The sequence below is a fragment of the Euleptes europaea genome, chromosome 14, assembly GCF_029931775.1.
Source record: "Euleptes europaea isolate rEulEur1 chromosome 14, rEulEur1.hap1, whole genome shotgun sequence".
In the NCBI taxonomy this organism is placed as follows: Eukaryota; Metazoa; Chordata; class Lepidosauria; order Squamata; family Sphaerodactylidae; genus Euleptes; species Euleptes europaea.
The window spans coordinates 10,154,218-10,175,422 of NC_079325.1; the positions used below are offsets into that span (position 1 = coordinate 10,154,218).

Consider the following 21,205-nt stretch of genomic DNA (forward strand, 5'->3'; position numbering starts at 1 on the left):
AGCCTTACACAATTTCCTTAAGTAACCAGCACAATAAGGCATTACTGGATAGTCAATCTGCCAAACTAGTTACCGGCAACAAGAAAAACCAAAATTTTGACCGTGTTAATGAAGTACAGACCAATCAACAGCTCCCAAGCAGTTCTTCATACATTAGTTACCCAGAACTCTCAGCCTGCTGAAATCTATGTATTTCTGTTTATTTATTTACAACTTGTAGACCCCATCCTCTCTCCCAAAACAGTTTACATTGTTCTCATAATTCTAAGAAATCTCCAGCCACCACCTGGAGGTTGGCAACCCTAAATAGTTGAACTGTCTTCCCAGGGTGTTATATCCTGTATTGTTCATATTCACTGCTTATGATCAACCATGTTAGGGATTCAGCCTCAATGCATGCATAGTCCTTTAAATAAAAAAAAACACCCTTCTTCCCACTTAAAGAGGAACAACAAACATGTTTTTCTCTTACGCAGTTTCCAGGATGAAAGAAGGAGATGAGGATAGTGCATGGTATTGACAAAGCTTTTTGGGGGGGAAAATGGAGAAGTAGAAGCACCAGCAACAAGATGCAGAACAAACTGCATTTGATATTTCCAAATGTGTAATTTACTCCTTATCGGATTTTGCATGAAGTCACATTTATTGCAGCTCTACTCTCACTGTGAGGTTTACCTCCCTGAGGGATGCTCGGCTAAATCCCAGAGAAAACAGTGAGCTTAGCGGGAGAAAACGATTCTGTGTGTGAGAAAGAAAGAGCACATGAGCACATGTAGGCAGTTCTTTCAAGTTGGAAACTCGGTAGCCAACATGAAATCAGTCGATGTTGCATTCACTTATAACCTTTGTGCTTTGTTTCTTCGGTAGTGTTTTTGATTCGCCATTGCACCATGGTTATGTTGAGAGATTGTGGCTGGGTTCAGACATAACACAAAACCATAGTTCATTTCAACTGTCATTGACCAGTGAAACCAGGGTTCTGCTTACAATCTCTCAAATCCATAGTCGAGACTAAACCAGCTTCAAACCATGACCTCAGATCATGGTCTGACGGACTCTTAACAAACCAATGGTTGGATCCAACCAGCTTTTCCCATGGTGAAAAATGGAGGAAGGGATCCCCTTTAACTACCAACAAGGATATTTTTGGAATCATGGGACCTGCTTGGACAGAATCCATGTGGAATGATGGCTGTAATAAGGAGGGGGATTGGCTAGATGGAGCGAAAAATCTGGCTGGATCTAACCCCAAAGCTAGCAAAGTGGCCTGCATTCAGACAACCACATAGTTAACCATAGTTTTAAAGTGTGATTTAACCCTGTGTCTGAACTGAGCCAATGACTTCCCATTGATCACCAGTTCTCATGTGGCAATTGTGTTTGCAGATGCTATGCTAATGTCTGCCGTGGTATGAAGTATGAAGGGGAAACGTGCAATTCCAAATAGTTGGGGGCACCTCCCACAGGGAAATGGCTTCCTGTGGCTCCATGACACATGAATGGAGATGCATATCTCCCTTTCACCTGCTCCGAGGCCATTATCAGACATCCTCAGTGGATGGAATGAGCGGCCTTAGAGATTGAGTGTGAGGCTGCGGCAGCAAGCTCTGGCCCAGCTAGGGTTCCACTTCCCAACCTCCAGGTGGGGCCTGGTGTTCTCCTGGAATTACAACTGATCTTTGGCTTATAGAGATCAGTTGCCCTAGAGAAAAATGGCAGCTTCAGAGGTCAAACTCTATGGTATACCATAGAGTCTAGGTGAAATCCCTCCCCAAATTCTTCCCTCCACAGGCACCAACTCCAAATCTCCAGACGTTTCCCTGGATGGAGTTGGCAGCTCTCAACCTGTGCATCTTCATTGATGAATGCATATAATCTACATACATTTGGCTCCACCGTGTGACTGGGATCCCTGAAAAGTCAGGGGCCCCCCCCATATCGTGTGGAGTTTAGTCACATGTCATACACTTTATGTATTCATTATAATGAATACTCATTCACTGTGGACTAAATATCACCCATCATCTATGCATACTCCCTGTACATGTTGATTTTACCATTAGAATATTTGGAAAGGGCTTATGTGCGGGGATGTGTTCAAAGTTGCTGTTTTTCATTTTGTTTCTGTGCATTGCGGTTGCAAGCCTTTCGTTTCACTCTTTTCCAGTTCCTTTGTTTATGGTGTTTTTATCAGTGCAGTTTATCAGTGCAGTTTATTGTAATGCCATTTACTGAGTAAAAACCAAGTCATCCGTTTGAACAACAATTAAATCCATCAAATTTTATCATAATGGTTAGAATAGACTTCTGTGCGTGGTTCGGATCTCATGTCAGCTCCACGAATGTTCGGTGGAAACTGAGTTTGCAACATTCAGTATCATCTCTACATATGAGTTTCAAGCCACAAATGTCCGTCAAAATCAGCCAATGCAAATGCTGTCTGACGTGAACAGTGGCCCTTTGCTTCATATTTCAGTGGAGGTGAGAATTTGGAATTTTCATGTCCAAAAGCCTTATGAAGGCAGATGGACTTTTCTGAACTCAGCATGAATACTGCAGCTACAGAGTAAGATCCCAGCGCACTCGTCTATAATAGGTACAAGTTTTTAAATGTGCCTTTGGTTTGCTTGTTCTGTTTCGACATCCCTGTCTCCTGCCTCTGACAAAATTAGGCTTGCCATATTTTTGCTGATCTCTTGTCCTTGTCCTTTGTTGCCAATCTTCACTCCAGCAGGAGCAAAATTGGGGTGGAGGGGTGGGAAGTGATGTCATGATGTCACTTCTGGTTCCAAATCTCTACATTTTTATTGCAGTAGAGACTAGGGAATTCCTTGCTCGGGTGACATCATTTCTGGGTACAACTGGAAACAATGCTGCCACATAGTTGCTCCCCCTCCCCCCGATGGAGTGAAGAGGCTGGATGGCAAACCTAGGCAATATCCTAGCATTTTGGACCAACTGAAGTAGAATGACAATTTTCAAAGGCAGCCCTACATAAGGCGCATTACAGTAATCCAAACTGGATGTGATCGGAGAAGAAGAAGTTGTTTTTTATACCATGCTTTGTCTCATCCTTTAAGGAGTCTCAAAGCTGCTTGCAATCGCCTTCCCTTCCCCTCCCCACAACAGACACCTTGTGAGGAAGGTGGGGCTGAGAGAATTCAGAGAGAATTGTGACTAGCCCAAGGTCACCCAGCAGGCTTCCTGTAGAGGAAGTGGGGAATCAAACCTGGTTCTCCATATTAGAGGCCGCTGCTCCTAACCACTACATGGGGTTGCCAGGTCCCTCTTCACCAGCGGGAGGTTTTTGGGGTGGAGCCTGAGGAGGGTGGGGTTTGGAGAGGGAAGGGGCTTCAATGCCATAGAGTCCAATTGCCAAAGCGGCCATTTTCTCCAGGTCAACTATCTCTATCGGATGGAGATCGGTTGTAATAGCAAGAGATCTCCAGTTAGTACCTGGAGGCTGGCAACCCTATCACTACACCACACTGGTTCTCACCATGTGTCAACAAATCATATGTTGATTGGTTTTTCTGTGGTTATACTTGGCAACAGCTGAGTTGAATAATCATAATTAATAAAGTGACACATAACGACTCGGGAAGTTCCCTGCACGTTAAAAGCGTGGCTGTGGTTAGAAGCAGCCTTTGGAAAGGCATGCCGTGTTTTACAGGTTTTTATTTAACCTTTTCCCTTCGCTCAAAGCACCGCATTAGCCTACGCATGCAGGTGGAAAATTGAATAGGGTCATTTCTATCTGTTCTGTCTAACATGATGACTCAGGAACCCCTTAAAGAGCGGGTGCCGGGCTGGATTTCCCTTACAAAGCACTGGGTGGCAAGAGACGACTCCAGACTGTAATTGGAAAAGTAGCCAGGTTTGAGATTAAAGTTGTCCCTTCAGCTGAAACATTTTGCACAAAGCCTTCCTTCAAGATGATTTGCATAATGCTCTTTGGTATTGTGGGGGGGGGAGGAGGAGAGAGGAGGATTTGGGAATCCCATAATGCAAATAACTCTCACGCTTTTATAATCAAACGCCCTCGCCCGATCGAAAAGATGAGCGCCAAGAAGAAATTTACCACATGTTTTACCGGGCTCTGCCGCATCTCCTTTGCAGACGGAATTGCTAACAATATTCCGACCTGGTGGAGCACAACGTTGAGACATATAGAAACAAGACCTGCAGCCACTTTGTGCAATTTCATCTTGTTTTTATTGCAGCAATAGAGGTGCGGAGCGCATTAGCGGGCTCTTCCCCCCTCCCTGCCCACCCTCGGCTAACCTTTCACGAGTACCATTTCCCCATTCCGGGGTCTATCAAGAATTGGCTTTTTAAGGGGTTTTGTTCTGCCAGTTTGTGAAGGTGACCAGCTCCCAAGTTTGTGTGGAGGATGAAGAGGCTATAAACTGAAGGAACAAAGGCAGCGATACTGCAAAAAAGCTGAGCGAACTCCCTCCTTTCCCTCTGCAATCCATTGAGAGGAAGCAGACGGATGAATAAATAAGCTGCGGTTTTAAGGTCCTAGGCGGAAAGAATGGCTTCATTTCAGACTTCCCGTGAACCCTAGCGTGGGCCTAGGATTGCTAACCTCCAGGTGGAACCTGGAGATCTGGAATTACAACTCATTTCCGGACTACAAAGATCACTTGCTCTAGAGAAAATGGCTGCTTTGGAGGGTGAACTCTGTGGCATTATACACCTCTGAGGTCCTTCCCTCCCCCAAACCTGCCGTTACATGGTCACATGAAGCAGCCTTATACTGAATCAGACCACTGGTCCATCAAAGTCAGTATTGTCTACTCAGACAGGCAGAGGCTCTCCAGGGTTTCAGTCAGAGGTCTTCCATATCACCTACTTGCCTAGTCCCTTTAACTGGAGATGCCAGGGATTGAATCTGGTACCTTCTGCATGCCAAGCAGAGACTCTACCACTGAGCCATGGCACCTGTCCTAACGGTAGAGCTGTTTCCCCTAAATCTCTAGGAATTTTCCAACCCCGAGTTGATAACCCTGTGTGGGCCCCAACCCCTACCTTGTTCCTATTGATTCCAAGGAGGCACAGGGCCATACATTTTTAGATGTCTATACCCTGCTTTTCTCCCCAATGGGGTTCCAAAGTAGCTTATGACATCCCCCCCCCCATTTTTATCCTTGCAAAAAGGTTTAGAGGATCAGAGGAGCATGCCTAATATATTAGGTGTTGTGGAACCCAGGCAGGATAATGCTGCTGCAGTGGTCTTGTTTGTGGGCTTCCCAGAGGCACCTGGTTGGCCACTGTGTGAACAGACTGCTGGACTGGATGGACCTTGGTCTGATCCAGCAGGACATTTCTTATGTTTTTATGTGTTATAGAGTTGAGTACTTGAATGGGGACCGGGCATGTGGGAATTGATAGTAGATTATGCAGAAGTGGAAACCTGATTCTTCAAGGGCGGTTGTGCCACCATGATAAAATCCATGCAGATCCATGCTTGTGCTCCTCCTATTTTTCCTATATATATCCTATAAGGTTTGTGCCAGTGGCAGAGGAAGGGGGGGGGGGAGGAATATGGCAAGAAGCAAGAGAGAAGCAGTAATTTTTTTATTATTTATATCTTTACTTACTTAATTTATATTCTGCCTTTCTTGCTTAGAATGGGAATTATAACATTTAAAAACTATGCAACAGGAACGATATAAGACATAACAATAAAGTGTGCAATAAGTTTGGATGACAAAATCACAAAAGGAGTGCTATAAAAACAATATAAGCATGACATATTGTAAGAAATGCAAAAAAAAACCTTGATTGCAGAAGTTAGAAAACAGTGCAGTGAGCACACAATAATGCATACAAAAAAGTTGTCGTAAACTGTAGTCCTTGTCCCATCATAAAAGCGGTCTCTTGAACAATTCCATTTTACCACAGCCCTGTTCCCTTTGACAAAATGCCCTACTGAACAGTTCCATTTGACACATTCTGCTGAATGACGAACACATGAAGCTGCCTTATTCTGAATCGGACCCTTGGTCCATCAAAGTCAGCATTGTCTACTCAGACCAGCAGTGGCTCTCCAGTGTCTCAGGCAGTGGTCTTTCACATCACCTACTTGCCTAGTCCCTTTAACTGGAGATGCTGGGGATTGAACCTGGATCTGCATGCCAAGCAGATGCTCTACCACTGAGCCACGGCCCTTCCCTAGTAGAAGCATGGGAGCCTTCCTAACCTGCTCTGACAAGACATCCCACAAACTGAGAGCCACAACAGAGAATGCTCAGGTACAGGCAGCTGCCGATCTTATCCATTTGTGGGGTGGCGCCTTCAACAGGCTTTGCTAAGATGAGCACAGGTGTCTCAGTGGGGCATGAGGAACAGAGTCAATGCTGGCAATGGGAATCTGAGAAACAGGAAAGATCAAAGAGGATAGCTGCTGCCACCACCCTGGCCTTGGCCCTTTGGTTCATGTCTTTGGCCATGCCCAAGGTTTATAGTACCTGCAGGAAGAGGAGGGCAAGCTTTGTCCAGATGCAACTCAGCTGCTGCTGGCTTGCTGTCAGTATGCTGGCAAGATCTTCCTCCCCAAAATGAACAACCATCCAGTCTGAATGGGCGAATGTTGTCTTTTTCGCTTCCTTTTATATGCATTTATATTTATGTCAAGAGTTTCTATTGTCTGCTTTCTGTACACATTACATGGTTTTTGTATGCATTTTGCAGCACTTATACATAACAGCATATGGCCTTTAAGTGTATCATACACACAATGTGGCTTTATTGATGCACCAATAATATTGACAAAATGCATTTTTGGTGACAATTTTGGGCTTAGTAACAGAAAATAAAGAATAATGGATTCACTTTGTATAAAGAAAAAACAAAATTGAAATGCCAATTTTTTATTTGCAAAATTTCTAACCTGCCTTTTTGCCCTTACAAGGACCTCCAGGCAGCTAACAACTTAAAAATACATGGTAAAATAACATTTTAAAACCATTAAAATCAACCCCCCAACAAACATCATTAAAACAATTAAAAACAGAGTTAAAATACATACAAAACATTTAAAAAACCCAATGTGAAACATTGGTTAAGAAGGAGGAATCATTGAGGGAATGCCGAATGAAACAAAAAAGCCTTCACCCACTGGTGGAAGATGACAACAGAAGGAGACAGATGAATCTCCCTAGAGAGAGAGTTCTAGAGCTTTGGTGCCAGGAGGACCAAGAAGGCCCTCTCCTGGGTTGCCACCTACCTCATCTCAGAAGGCAGGGGCACCCAAGGCAGGGCCTCCAAAGATGACTGAAGTGGTTGGCAGGTTCATAAGAGATTTGGGGGCTGAAACAACAGGAGTGAGAAATTTGAAATTACCTCTACCTTCTAGGCATTGTCAAAAACAGCAACAACATATATTGTTTTTTGTTCCCTTATGATAACTTCTGCTACCTTGTGTTAGCTTGGTAATGTGAAATACTCTTCACTCATCAGTTTTCATGAATGGTGCCTTTTTCTTGTGTGAACGCAAAGCTTATTGGTGGATTCAGTCTACATCCTTTCCCTAAGGAGGGCTTCTGAGCCCATGAGGTCCTTGGTTAAACCATTGGAATCCCTGACAAGGAGAAGAAGAAAGAGGGGAGACCAGAACAGTGCTGTGTGTGGATAGCTAGTTAATCTTGCCAAGAGCGCCACTGAGATGGATCTGGAACCAGTTGAGTACCTGAAATGAATCCATCATGAATAGGGTTGCCAACCTCCAGGTAATAGCAGAAGATCTCCTGCTATTACAACTGATCTCCTGCCAATAGAAATCAGTTCACCTGGAGAAAATGGCCGCTTTGGCAATTGGACTCTATAGCATTGAAGTCCCTCCCATCCCCAAACCCCACCCTCTTCAAGCTCCACCCCAAAAAACCCCCACCGATGGTGAAAAGGGACCTGGCAACCCTAATCATGAACCTTAGTGGAGCCATATTGGTTTGCTTTCAGACTCTGCACTACTGCAAAAAAAAGAAAGAAAGTAAATTTTACCTTTGTAGGTCATTTTTCTTACATTTTCTGGGTTGAATTATAGAAGAGCTTACACTTGAGCAATGTTAAATCTAAATGAAAATATTAAGAGCCCTTTACCCTAGCGTGGAGTCCTCCAATATTGCAAATTGTTGTTTAACTCTCTCACACACTGGGCCCTAATTGATTCTTTGAACCCAACTGCAATTGCAAACATGTCCCAGTTGGAGAAATCTGCTGGCACTAATTCAACATAGTGAGCCTCTGATATGGCGTTTAATGTGTGAATGAGATCAATTTCCCCTTTCCCAGTTAGATGGGGAGTTATATGTAACCCTGGCTGGGGTTGATTAGGCAGCAGGAATGAAACCAACGAATTTTAGATGTAACAAGAATGAGGTCAGGTTCTGCGTACCAGGAGCTTCTCTGCAGGCCTGGAAATGGGGCGTTTTGATGTTTCTTTGGTTTTGTCTCATTGGTGTCATTCAGAAACATCCTGTCTGGATCAGGAAGAAGGCAAAACGTTTGTGTTGGGAGGAGTAGATAGGCTTTCCAGGTCCCTCTTCGCCACTGGCAGGAGGCTTTTTGGGGTGGAGACTGAGTAGGGCAGGGTTTGGGGAGGGGAGGGACTTCAATGCCTTAGAGTCCAATTGCCAAAGCAGTCATTTTCTCCAGGGGAACTGATCTCTATCGGCTGGAGATCAGCTGTAATAGCAGGAGACCTTCAGCTAGTACCTGGAGGTCGGCAACCCTAGAAAAAGCCCTGGCCCTAGTCGAGGACAGCCGGACACTCTTTGGGCTGGGAAGCACCTGGAGGTTGTTATTAGCAGAATGCAGCGCTCTCTGGGGGGCATACCAGCAAAATGTAGCCAAATGTCAGCTCTTCCTGGCTAGGCAGTCTGTGGTCATCAAAAAGAATCTGGTTTGCTGAAGTCCTGGGTGGTGTCTTGAGCCTGTCAATAAGAATCAGTCTTCTATGTGTCTTGACATCACAGCAGCGGCACCGCTGGCTGAAACCCTTGTGACAAGAGCGCTCTAAGTATCCCTCCTCCCGGTGCTGATTTTCAGGCCTTCAGTCAAAAAGGCAATTCTTTTATTATTATTGCCGGTCCCTGCATTAAACAACTGAATGGGAAGGCTTCCTTTCAGCGCTGCCATCGCGTGTGACTGGCAGGTAAAAGAGGACTTAAGGTCGGTGACCAGTTTTCAATAAGAGATGACAGGCCCCGAGTGGAAAGAGCAGAGGACGCGGCTGCCCGTGCCGCGTGTAACCATAGCATCATCTGGGAAAGGCAGGCTGGAATATGGCAGCCGGTTTTGAGTTGCGATGTGCGCACAGCAGCTTTCCCCCACCCCCCCAAAAAAGTAGAGAAGCATAAATGTAGTCATATCCCGACAAGAATTTCAACTGTCATTGCAAGGGTTCACAAAGTAGAAAAACACCTGCAGAACATTTTAATTAGATTCTAAATGGAATATATGAGTACAGCTCAGACAGGAAGGCTAGGCTCATGATGTTAAACCCTAGGAATGAGAGATGTTCACTTCTTCTATTCTTTATTTTATTTTTTGATTATGTAAAACATTTCTATGCCTTCTTTTCACCCAAATAGGGTCCCCAAGGTGGCATGTATCAAATATTAAAACATTTCAACATTAAAAAAAACATCTAAACTAAAGTCTATATACAATGATTCATTAGAAACAATATACTAATTTAATACAACAATTATTCAATAACTATTCAATAATAACTCGATAGATCCATGGGTTAAATTTTTTTGTATTGCACTGTTCCTAAATCCCAGATTAACCTGGGGAATGTCTAAAGATTAATCCTGGAATAGGAGCAAGCATGGTTTCCAAGTTGCTCTACTAGGGTTGCCAACCTCCAGGTACTAGCTGGAGAACTCCTGCTATTACAGCTGATCTCCAGCCGATAGAGATCAGTTCACCTGGAGAAAATGGCCGCTTTGGCAATTGGACTCTATGGCACTGACATCCCTTCCCTCCACAAATGCCACCCCCTCAGGCTCCTCCCCCAAAACCTACCGCAGGTAGTGAAGAGGGACCTGGCAACCCTACTCTCAACATCCCTCTCTCATCCCTACTTGTTATTAGTGTATATATGTGTGCATTGAGCAAGGTGTAGTGGTTAATGTGTTGGACTAGGATCTGGGAAAGCCAGATCCCCAGGGGCAAGTTTAGAGTAGGGATGATTCCAGATCTCTTATCCCAGATGTTTCTGCTTCCAAAGCTCTGCTTTGATTTTGCTTCTCTCTTGTGTGAATCAAATCCATGGTTCTTTATTCTCACATTATTTTCTGTTTGCCTTGCGCTGATTCCCCCCCCCCATAAAAGGTGTTGTTTGTGCATCAGTAAATAGGCACAGTACATTTTATGTGTCCATATTATAGCTTAATACCACATGAATACCACATAAATTGTGTACAAAACCCAGAAAATGTGCACACGCAATACAAGCGGAATCAATGAGTCTAATAGTAAAAAGAGAACCAAAAACATTTGCAAAAAAAGTACACAATTATAAAAAGAAACAAAAATTTAATCTCATCTCAGTGGCCTGTCATCCGTTCTTACAGAGAAAAGTAAAAGTGATAGACGCTCTGGGGGACGGGGTCATCTCCGCAATACAGTAAAACTTGACCTCCAACTTGATATTGGGTGGATATCTGGCTAGGATCCTGTGGATAGCGTCACTGCGTCACTGTGCGCTGTCTCAGAGCACAAGGAGATCCACTGCATCCCTCCACCTCGTAGGGATCCCTGTAAAGCGTGACCCTCCGTAAAGCCCATCTGTCATAATGACGGGTGTATCATTCATCCCAGTTCTTTTGCCTTTTCAAAGATTTATCCTTAAATCCTAGGCTCTGTGCAGGGTTCCCTGCCCGGAGGCTGCAAACACTTTGGCTGTGGCTTCCTAAACCCCCATTGTTAATAATATTATAAAAAGCAGAACACGTCCATTCCCTCCCCCCCTCCCCTGAACCAAGTTTGTTTAGCCCTAAAGCTACTGCAAATACTGATGGGGAGAATGAACTGAATGATTTCCTGACTGCTCCGCTCCCCCTCTCCCAGCCGCCTCCCACCGCAAAATGCAGGTATCCGTTCATCAGTGTGGTCTCCAGCAGAAACCGCATGCGAGGATTCATAATTGGGAATAATTCGTCAAGTGATAACCTTGTGCGAGGCGTGAAGGGAGACACCAGCGCAGCGAAAGCATGCAGGGCTTATCTTGAGAAGTGCTCCGAAAGCAAGGGATATGTGGAAAAAGTTTCTTTCTGTCAAGGCGCCAAGTAGGGTTGCAAGCTTCCAGGTGGGGGCTGAAACCTCCCAGAATTACAACTTATCTCCAGGCTACAGAGGTCAGTTCCCCTGGAGAAAATGGCAACTTCAGAGGGTGGACTCTCCGGCATTATACCCCACTGAGGTCCCTTCCTTCCCCAAAACCCTGCCCTCCCCAGGCTCCACACCTAAATCTCCAGGAATTTCCCAACCCAGTGTTGGCAACAATAGCTCCAAGTTCTGACTATGACATGGGAGTAAAGCCTTACCTTCATTACTGATTCAGGGTATTTGTTTAATTATTTTCCTTTAATGGTATAGTTGACAAGAGATGCCAGAAATTGAACCTGAGACCTTTAGCATACAAACCATGTGCTCTGCACCACTGACTCATAAGAACATAAGAAAGGCCATGCTGGATCAGACCAAGGTCCATCAAGTCCAGCGTGGTCAACCAGGTGCCTCTAGGAAGTCCACAAACAAGACAACTGCAACAGCATTATCCTGCCTGTGTTCCACAGCACCTACTATAATAGGGATGCTCCTCTGATCCTGGAGAGAATAGGAATGCATCATGACTAATATCCATTTTTACTTGTAGCCATCGATAGCCATCGATAGCCCTATCCTCCATGAACATGTCCACTTCCCTCATAAAGCCTTCCAAGTTGGCAAATGGAGGTCAACTGATATGCAGCAAAATATTGAGGTGAAAGCGGCCGCTCCTGAGTTTCATGTGTGTACTTCATCACCCATGTGTGATGGAGAGGCTGGGTCTTTAACAGTGAGGACTAGATGCTTAAAAGTTCCCTCTCTTGGTAGGGTTGCCGGATCTCTTGGTAGGGTTGCGAGATCTCCAGCCCCCACTGGAGATCTCGCAAAATTATAATTGATCTCCAGACTATAGAGATCAGTTCCCCTGGAGAAAATGGCTGCTGTGGAGGGTGGCATCAATGGCATTATATCTAGGGTTTCCAGGTCCCTCTTCACCACTGGCGGGAGGTTTTTGGGGCGGAGCCTGAGGAGGGTGGGGTTTGGGGAGGGGAGGAACTTCGATGCCATAGAGTCCAATTACCAAAGAGGCCATTTTCTCCAGGTGAACTGAGTATCAGATGGAGATCAGTTATAACTGCAGGAAATCTCCGGCTAGTACCTGGAGATTGGCAACCCTAATTATATCCCAATGAGTTCCCTCTCCTTCCCAAACCCCACCCTCCACAGGCTCCACCCCCAAATCTCCAGGTGTTTTGCAAGCAGCAATTGGCAACCCTACTGATTCTCTGTTTTTTCCCCCACCCCACTTTTGTGCTGTGTTTCATTCTCTTTCCTGCTCTGTTTCTCCTCCCAGTTTCAGTGTCAAGAACCCTTATTGGCATGACAAGATCTACAAGAGCTTCTGCAGTAAATGCAGTCTGAAGGACAAGTGTCTGGGATAGAGTCTCTCAGCAGTAATTGGCTTTTATACAGTGTGTCCGTTCCATGATTTGGCACACATAGATAGATGCCATTTCTGTTATCTTTCTACCCCAGTTTCTTTTCCTTAGACTTTAAAATATGTGGATATGGCAAGCGCTGCCCCTCCTCTGTTTTCTGTTCCTCACATTCTTGGGTCGGGAGAGGAAAAACTGCTCTCTGTCGATCAACTCTCTTATACTTATTTGTTTAGAAGAAGAGTTGGTTTTTATATGCCGACTTCCTCTACCACTTAAGGAAGACACCCTGTGAGGTAGGTGGGGCTGAGAGAATTCAGAGAGAACTGTGACTAGCCCAAGGTCACCCAGTTGGCTGCATGTGGAGGAGTGGGGAAACCAACCCAGTTCACCAGATGAGCATCCGCCGCTCATGTGGAGGAGTGGGGAATCAATCCCGGTTCTCCCGATTAGAGTCCACCACTCCAAACTGCAGCTCTTAACCACTACGCCATGCTGGCTCTTATTTATTTATTCATTTATTTTGCAACTTATAGCCCACCCTCCCCGGCCGAGGCTAGGCTCAGGGCGGGTAACATCATTTAAAATACACTGATAACAGTAAACAATAAAATTAATAAATTCTAAGCTTAAAACAGTAAAATCCTAATTAAAATAACCCTCAAACTCAAAACTCAAGATGGCGCCAAATTACTCTCCTACTGCTTGAGACAAGTGGCAGGTTGCCCCCTCAATTTGACATGCAATTTGGACTGATTATCAGTCTTGGATTGATTATCTGACTTTTCCACTTTGGGTGTTCATTTGGCTCTCCGGTCTGGTTTATTCATGCATAGTGGATCTACCTGCTAACACTGCTAGTTTTGGTGGTAGGGTTGCCAAGGTTGAGAAATTCCGGGAGCTTTGGGGGTGGAGCTTTGGGAAGGGTGGGTTTTGGGGGAAGAGAAGGGACCTCAGTGGGATTTAAGGCCATGGAGTCCACCCTCCAAAGTAGCCATTTTCTCCAGGGGAACCGATCTCTGTCATCTGGAGACCAGTGGTAATTCCAGGAGATCTCCAGGTCCCACCTGGAAGTTGGCAACCCTATTTGCCAGCCATTCTGTAATGTTTTCCTATTTGGGTCTAGACATGCCACAGCAATTACTTCTAAAGAAAAAAATGAATTTCAGGGGAAGGATCCTCCTCAAGAGAAAACGTCATAAGAGGTTTGAGAAAAAAATATCAGACAATTCTGAGAAGGATAGAGACCTTTCTGGTTGAAGGTTTCAGTCATCGTTAGGGTGACTTTGAATTAGGGTGCCAACCTCAAGGTGGAGCCTGGAGATTTCCCAAAATTAAAGTTGATCTTCAGGCTTGGCGATCCTATTTTGAATTTTGTGAAACCAACAGCTAATGTGGAGGTTACTCCTGAAGAATTGAGAGAATCCAAAAAGGAGAAGGCCAGTGATTTTTCAAGGTGATCTCCATCACCTGTGTGTGGTGGGGATCTCACGGCTTTCACAATAAGGACTAGACAGTTAAAGATCTTGACTTCTCTCTGTTTCTTCCCCCATGCACGCACAAACACTTCTTTCCCTTTCTCTACTGCAGGGATCCCCAACCTTTCTGAGCCTGCGGGCACCTCTGGAATTCTGACACAGGGCACATAGGATTGCCAGCTCCAGACTGGGAAATACCTGGAGATTTGTGGTGCGGAGCCTGAGGAGGGCGGGGTTTGGGGAGGGGAGGGACTTCAATGCCACGGGGTCCAATGCCGGAGCAGCCATTTTCTCCAGGTGAACTGATCTCTACCTTCTGGAGATCAGTTGTAATAGCAGGAGATCTCCAGCTAGTGCCTGGAGGTTGGCAACCCTACTGCCACAAGAGGCAGAGCCGACCACAGAATGTGAGGGAGTGAGAGTAGCTATAACTCTAGTAGTAACTCTTCAGTATTTCAGGCAGAGGTTCTGTTTAACAAGATGCCTTTGGATCTGCACCGCCAGTCAGAAGACCTGCTGGACACAAGATTGCCCCCCCCCCACCGCCCACTTTATAAAAACACCCGGGGACACCAGCAAAGGTGTCAGCGGGCAACATGTGCCCACAGACACCATGCGCAACAGCTTTTGTCAGTCGGGGTGCTCTGTGGAAATTCTGGTCCATATAACCGTATAGGGGGGTGGTCAGTTCCATCTGTCGGGCTGCAGACAACTATTATGTGATTTTAGCACCATCAGGGAGAGCTAGCATGGTGTAGTGGTTAAGAGCGGTGGTTTGGAGCAGTGGATTCAGAACTGAAGAACCGGGTTTGATTCCTCACTCCTCTACATGAAGCCAACTGGGTGACCTTGGGCTAGTCACAGCTCTCTTAGAGCTCTCTCAGCCCCACCTACCTCACAGGGTGTCTGTTGTGGGGAGGGAAGACGGTTGTAAGCCCGTTTGATTCTTCCTTAAGTGGTAGAGAAAGTTGGCATTAAAAAAACCAACTCTTCTTCTTCTTGTTCTTCTTCTTCTTCCCTGTTTATTGAATGATTTGGACTATTTTAAATGTATTTAAATTATATTTTAAGGGTTTTTATTGATTTTATCGTTCAGTACTTGTGAGCTGCCTTGAGCCTGGCCTTTGGGCTGGGGAGGGCGGGGTAAAAGTCTAATAAAATAATAAAATATTAATAATACAAACGCCTTCTTGAGGTATTGCGAGCAAGGCCAATTTGCCTCCCATCCTTCCTTGGCTTCATTTTGGGTATGAGATTTAGGGAGTGTTTCAAAGAGTTATATTTATTTTTAAAGAGAGGCAAAGTCGAGGCAGCATTCCCCTTATACTCCCTTTCTCGCTTGGCAGCTCCTATTTGCATGTTATTTATTTCATTTCAGAGTCGATAGGCGTAAAATTAATTGTGTCATTTGCAGATCCTTCACTCCCCCCCTTTAATTTATTCACCTTTCCTTTTCCATAGACCAAATCACTCTTCCTTTGCAATCTCCGCCTTCTGCTTCCTTTGCACCTGTCTTCTGTTTCCTCCTTTATGTGACCCTTTTAATAAATAATACTAATAACTGCAATGTTCACTGCTCATATAGTACTTTGGCTAAGTGCTGAATCTGCTACCCCATTCTAAAGAGAGCACAAGTTTATGACGCACAGTGGAATTCCTGCCAGTTTACACCCGCTCTGCATTTGTCCCACAACAAAGGCCTTTTGCTGCAAAAAACAAAACTAAAGCTAAACAGCTTGCTCCCTGCAGACTAATAGATCCCTTCCATCCTGCCGTGTCTGCTTTTAATAAGTTTGCTGTCAAGTTTAAATTGCCACCACAGACTTGATAACTCTTTGTATTTCTTCCTTGTCCATGCCAGCTCAGAAATGATCACAACACCCCTGCAAGGTGGGCCACCTGTGGCTCACTCTTTCTCCCTAGAGCTCTGGATGACATATGTGTAGGGTTGCCAGGTCCCTCCTTGCCACCAATGGGAGGTTATTGCGGCAGAGCCTGAGGAGGGCGGGGTTTGGGGAAAGGAGGGACTTCAATGCCAGAGAGTCCAATGGCCAAAGCGGCCATTTTCTCCAGTGAAACTGATCTCTATCTGCTGGAGATCAGTTGTAATAGTGGAAGATCTCCAGCTAGAACCTGGAGGTTGGCAACCCTACATATGTGTTTCCCCCTGCCTCTTTTTAACCTTACAGCAACATTCTGAGACAGGTTAGGCTGGGGTCCTAACTATGCCATACGTCATTGTTGTCTGTCTCCTACCTCCATGTTAGGGTTGCCAGGTCCTTCTTCACCACCTGCAGGAGGTTTTTTGGGTGGAGTTTGAGGAGGGCGGGGTATGGGGAGGGGAGGGACTTCAATGCCATAGAGTCCAATTGCCAAAGCAGCCATTTTCTCCAGGTGAACTGATCTTTATCAGCTGGAGAGTCAATTGTAATAGCAGGAGATCTCCAGCTAGTAACTGGAAGTTGGCAACCCTACTCCATGCCCACCCTGGGTCCTGTTGTGTGCTAGGAGTTGTAAACTCAGAATATAATTCCTGGGCATGTGGGGTTTCCAATTCATACTGGGACTGTGGGAAGCAGTTAGAAGGGGCTATTTTCACACGCTGCTTTCACTAGCTGACATGGCAACAGGAAGTCACCATTTTACCCACTGGGCAAACTTATATATAGCCCATCTGTTCACATTTAGCACATCAATACATATGAATTTCCCCAAGAGGGCAAATATATATTTACTTGTTGGTGGAAAGTGCCGCCAAGTCACATCTTCAAGGCAGCCTGGGAATTGGAATTCGAGTTTCCCTGGTCCTAAAACAATACCGTGACCAGTGACCACTACATCAGAAGATTAGTTGGTTTTTATACCCTGCTTTTCTCTACCTTAAGGCATCCCAAAGCGGCTTACAATCGCCTTCCCCTCCCCTTCCCCAGCAGACACCTTGTGAGGTAGGCGAGGCTGAGAGAGTTCAGAGAGAACTGTGACTAGCCCAAGGTCACCCAGCAGGCTTCAAGTGTAGGAGTGGGGAATCAAACCCGGTACACCAGATTAGAGTCCGCCACTCCTAACCACTATACCATGCTGGCTCAGGATGCAAGGTGTGTACATGAGCTCAGCAATAAACCTGGTTTCTCTTCATGTTGGTTTAACAGTAGTGAAAAGCGACACATATAGAATCATAGAATCAGAGTTGGAAGGGACGACCAGGGTCATCTAGTCCAACCCACTGCACAATGCAGGAAAATCACAACTATTTCCCCACCATACCCCACTGACCCCTACTTCACACCCAGAAGATGGCCAAGATGCCCTCCCTCTCATCATCTGCTTAAGGTTGTAGAATCAGCATTGCTGACAGATGGTCATCTAGCCTCTTCTTAAAAACCTCCAGGGAAGAAGAGCTCACCACCTCTCAAGGAAGCCTGTTCCACTGAGCAACAACGCTAACCTGAATGCAACCCCTTTCCCATGCCCCCCCCCCGCCCCGTGCAGAAATGTCCACTGCTTGGAATCCATCTCATCCTTGTTCCAAATGCCCCAAAGCCTTTCTTCTCCATGGCTGCATGTGGTCTGTTTACCAAACTGGGGGAGCGAACAGCACCAAAGGCAGGCAGTTAGCGGGGAAAAGGAACTTTTTTTTAGTGCTTGTGAAGTGAATGAAAAGAGATGGGATTGGAAATGTTTTTATTTCAATTAGATTTTAATTATCTGCCTTCTCCCATCTATCGGATCAGTTGGCGCATAATTGAAAGGCAACTTCCTTTGCATGCAGTGTGGCTGAGGAACAACACCTTATGATCTCAAGGGGGTGGGAGGTGGGACCGGGCGGGGTGGAGTGACAATTTTTCAGCCCCTCATTGGCAGATCGGATGGGGAAGGTTTCTCGCAACTCGCTCGCCATTCCCTCGTTCTAATTTTACAGTAAATTAATGCCAAGCCGGCATTCGCATGGATTTAATTAGCAGGCAACACAAACTTTTATAAACCCTTTGCAATGGCAATTTAAACCTGATTGCAAAGTTATTAAAGGAAGATGTGGCAGGCTGGTTCTATTAGTCTACAGGGAGTAAACCTTCCTTTTTTCTTTTTGCTACAAAAGCCCTCTGCTTGCGGGATCAATCCAGACTTCGAGTAAATGGTTGGAAACCCCATGGTTTGCAACCAACTTGAGCCTTCGTAAGAAAGTACCTGAATTTGTGCTTCTCTTTTATTGTTCTCCTTTAAAACCCCGCTCATAATGTGCTGTAGTTTAACCATTTGGCTAACACTGAGAACAGGATGAGTATTAGTATCTGCCTTCTTTCTCCTCCATTTGTAAGGGGATTTGTTCGGTGGTCTTAATGGAGCCTCTCTGTCTATAAATTATATGGTCTGTGAAACACGGCCCACTATATCCTTGAACGACATTTCTTTGGCTATGAAAATCACCAGTTTGCTTTGCATCCAAGCTGCTCCGCGTCTTTTTGGGTGCACGGATATCTGAGGAAAATCTAGATGTCTTCAAATGCCTTGATACAGTACCATCAAAACGATTTACGTGAATAGATGTTTTGACTTTGCCAGAGGGCTGCGGAAGTCCACGTCCTTCATATCTGCGGCTTGCGGATAGCTGAACTTGTTCCAAAGGGCTTTAAACTAAGGCCAGTAATAACAATAATGATTAGCATTTATGTAGTGCATTGCGAGTAATCAAAGTGCTTTGCATACATTATCTCGGCAGTCCTTACACAGTGGTAATAAGCTTTGCGAGTCGGGTTGCCAACCTCCAGGTACTAGCTGGAGACCTCCTACTATTACAACTGATCTCCAGCTGATAAAGATTAGTTCACCTGGAGAAAATGGCCTCTTTGGCAATTGGACTCTATGGCATTGAAGTCCCTCCCCAAACTCCACCCTCCTCAGGCTCCACCCCAAAAACCTCCCGCCAGTGGTGAAGAGGGACCTGGCAACCCTATTTGCAAGGGTGTCAGTGAAGTCTTAGGTGGCGATTGGTTGAACTGCCTTCATGTCACAGAATGATGTTGTAGGCAGAAGAATATACCTGTCTGTCATTCACTGATTTACTCAGTTTCTAGGGCAGGCAGAAAAACCCAGGAAAGGAAGGCCTAGAAAAACAGTAGAAAACCAGAAGCACAGGAGGCCAAGGGAAAGAGGGCACATGGAAAATGGGAGAGGGTGTGATCCAGAAGGGGGGGGGGATGAAAAGGGTAGAGGCTGGAAGTGCTTTGAGAGGAAATGGAGAAGGGGTGTGAACAGGGTAGTCAGTGCATGGCCAGAGGTGAGGAATTACATATTGATTTGAATTAACTGGAATTACAAGCAAAGCTCTTGGACTGTAAGCCTCTAGCAGCTGTACAAGGATAATCAGTATAATTGTCCCCATGTTGCAGACGAGGGAGCTTGAGGCTAAGATTCGCCAGCTTTTGAAATCAAAGATTCTCGCACACAGGCAGGGCTGGCTTCTTAAGGGACTGCAGTCTAGAGCAGGCCTTGGAGAGGGGAAGGAGATTAACCCCAGCAGGTGCAAGTAGATCCCACCAGCGTTAGGTGTACACATTCCACTAGTGGTGCCAACCTCCCAGTGGAGCATGGAGAACTCTCAATATTACAACAGACGACAGAGATCGGTATTCCTGGAGACAATGGTTGCATTGGAAGGTGGACTCCATGGCATTATACCCTGAGGAGGTCTCTCCCCTTCCCAAGGTTACACACCCAAATCTCCAGGAATTTCCCAACTCAGAGCTAGAAACCCTATCAGAACCCAGTGCAAATTCTATCTATTGCTCTAGAGTGCATAACTTTTAAAAACAGGGTGGAGGGGAAGGCCCAGAGGGGGGAATCTACCCTTATCCCCTTACTTTTCAGATAACTGGCCCAATTTTTTTAAAGTATCTAGGTCAGCAGTGTCAAATATAAGGCTAAGGGCCAAATCTAGCCCCTTAAGAGCTCTTATCCAGCCTGCGAGCCAGCCGAGGCAGTCACCCCCACCCCCATTCTCAATTTGGGCTGGTGAGGCATGGCCCGGTCCAACCAAGCGATGTCTATGTCATATCCGCCCCTTGTAACTATTGAGTTCAACTATATATGAAGCTGAGAGAATACTAGCCAAGCCCAGCAGCACCTTAGATAACCAACAAGATTTTCTGGATATGAGCTTTCGACAATCAAAGCTCCCTTTGACAGATATCAGTAGTGGCTCTCCTAGGTCTTTTATGCATGGCTGCTTCACTCGCTGTCATCCCTCCAAGGACTTCAGGTCTTTGTGTTGATTATGCATGCCATTTCTGACCGTCAGAGGTTGCCTCTCTCTCCCCCTGCCTTTCCCCTTGTTTCATCAGCATTTTCAAATTCGAGATAAAACCGGTTTCTGTAAAGGCGGGCAAAACGCGGGGAAACACAGGGGGAGAGCGAGGCGACCTTTGATGGTCGGAAATAGCATGCACAATCAACACAAAAACCCGAAGTCATTGGAGAGGTGCCTGCGACTGAAACAGCCATGCATGAAAGATCCTAGATAACATGTTGCTACTGCAAACTAGGACTGCTGGGAGAGCAGGAGGCGGATTTGAAAGGTGCAGAGGACCCCACAGGAATATTTATTTTGCAGGCAACTTTGTTACTTTTTCAAAGGGCACGAGAAACTTTTGAATTTGATAACGCTGCAAAAATAATAATCATTTTACTTTTCATAAGAGGCAGTTAATTGTCAAAGCCTGTATCTAATTACAGAGCTGGCTGTTGTCAGAAATGGCTGCCACACTTTCGAATTGTGGATAGCGGTGCCACCTCCATCGAGTCCTAAGGCTCTAGCTCCATCAGCCGCAGACAGGCCGCCCTCTCCTGACTTTTCCACATTGTTGTTTGACGAAAAAGCCAGTTATGAGCCAAATAAAATTACAAAGGCAATCTCTAAGTGTGACTTTCATTTTTTACAAAGCTAGCAAGGTTTGATTTCTGTCACTGAAACGCTGTAGCAGCCAATTGAAAACATATTAGGGTAAGGCA

At 45.5% G+C, this 21,205-nt stretch overlaps 1 protein-coding gene across 3 annotated transcripts in view; it reads left to right on the plus strand.

The window, feature by feature from the left end:
* Positions 1-21,205, plus strand: part of OPCML (opioid binding protein/cell adhesion molecule like) — a 911,865-nt gene that overhangs the window by 583,009 nt on the left and 307,651 nt on the right. The gene's annotated exons all lie outside the window — the stretch shown is intronic.